The sequence below is a fragment of the Oncorhynchus gorbuscha genome, linkage group LG07, assembly GCF_021184085.1.
Source record: "Oncorhynchus gorbuscha isolate QuinsamMale2020 ecotype Even-year linkage group LG07, OgorEven_v1.0, whole genome shotgun sequence".
Classification (NCBI taxonomy): domain Eukaryota; kingdom Metazoa; phylum Chordata; class Actinopteri; order Salmoniformes; family Salmonidae; genus Oncorhynchus; species Oncorhynchus gorbuscha.
In genome coordinates this window covers 87,052,457-87,054,260 of record NC_060179.1, presented here as the reverse complement: position 1 = coordinate 87,054,260, position 1,804 = coordinate 87,052,457, and positions in this window count along the sequence as shown.

Here is a 1,804-nt window from a genome sequence, read left to right as displayed (position 1 = left end):
TGTCCTGTATAGCAGTGTGTGACCGTGCTTAGTCTGTCCTGTATAGCAGTGTGTGACCGTGCTTAGTCTGTCCTGTATAGCAGTGTGTGACCGTGCTTAGTCTGTCCTGTATAGCAGTGTGTGACCGTGCTTAGTCTGTCCTGTATAGCAGTGTGTGACCGTGCTTAGTCTGTCCTGTATAGCAGTGTGTGAAAGTGCTTAGTCTGTCCTGTATAGCAGTGTGTGACCGTGCTTAGTCTGTCCTGTATAGCAGTGTGTGACCGTGCTTAGTCTGTCCTGTATAGCAGTGTGTGACCGTGCTTAGTCTGTCCTGTATAGCAGTGTGTGACCGTGCTTAGTCTGTCCTGTATAGCAGTGTGTGACCGTGCTTAGTCTGTCCTGTATAGCAGTGTGTGACCGTGCTTAGTCTGTCCTGTATAGCAGTGTGTGACCGTGCTTAGTCTGTCCTGTATAGCAGTGTGTGACCGTGCTTAGTCTGTCCTGTATAGCAGTGTGTGACCGTGCTTAGTCTGTCCTGTATAGCAGTGTGTGACCGTGCTTAGTCTGTCCTGTATAGCAGTGTGTGACCGTGCTTAGTCTGTCCTGTATAGCAGTGTGTGACCGTGCTTAGTCTGTCCTGTATAGCAGTGTGTGACCGTGCTTAGTCTGTCCTGTATAGCAGTGTGTGACCGTGCTTAGTCTGTCCTGTATAGCAGTGTGTGACCGTGCTTAGTCTGTCCTGTACAGCAGTGTGTGACCGTGCTTAGTCTGTCCTGTATAGCAGTGTGTGACCGTGCTTAGTCTGTCCTGTATAGCAGTGTGTGACCGTGCTTAGTCTGTCCTGTATAGCAGTGTGTGACCGTGCTTAGTCTGTCCTGTATAGCAGTGTGTGACCGTGCTTAGTCTGTCCTGTATAGCAGTGTGTGACCGTGCTTAGTCTGTCCTGTATAGCAGTGTGTGACCGTGCTTAGTCTGTCCTGTATAGCAGTGTGTGACCGTGCTTAGTCTGTCCTGTATAGCAGTGTGTGACCGTGCTTAGTCTGTCCTGTATAGCAGTGTGTGACCGTGCTTAGTCTGTCCTGTATAGCAGTGTGTGACCGTGCTTAGTCTGTCCTGTATAGCAGTGTGTGACCGTGCTTAGTCTGTCCTGTGAGGATGTATTACAGACACTACGCTAGTCAGGGATGTATAGATCATTGTGAATTTTGCAGTTGTTAATGTGAAGATGTATTACAGACACTACGGTAGTCAGGGATGTATAGATCATCGTGAATGCAAGGCTCGAGCATAACTGTAATTTATCCATTTCTATTCCTTTGTTGCTAACACAGGAAATATACTTTCACTTTCACTTCTACCATACTATGTACCAGATGTTTCTCTCATGGTCACCGAGGATACATCCCAAATTGCACTCTATTCCCTACAGAGTGTACCGGCTCTGGTCAACAGGACTGTTCTATGCAATCCGATTTTGGCAAAAACCTGGGCAATAGTGACCACGATCCATGAGAATATTTGGCTGAGTCATTGCTTTGAGTAGTTTGGGTTGTATGTCTGAAGTTCAGACGCATTGTGGGTTGTATTTCTGAAGTTCAGATGCATTGTGGTTGTATTTCTGAAGTTCAGACGCCAGTGTTTGTTATAGTTCTATTTGGGGCAGCTTTCAGTTCCTCGTGCTGCCGTTGCCACCCTGAAGGTCTTTTATGGGATTGACTGTGTTACTGTACCTTCTCTGGGAAGCTTCCATTCTGGTCATTAGATCAGGCATGAATGATGCTGTGAGAGGGGAAAGAGAGGTGGGAAAGAGAGAGGAGAAAGATGG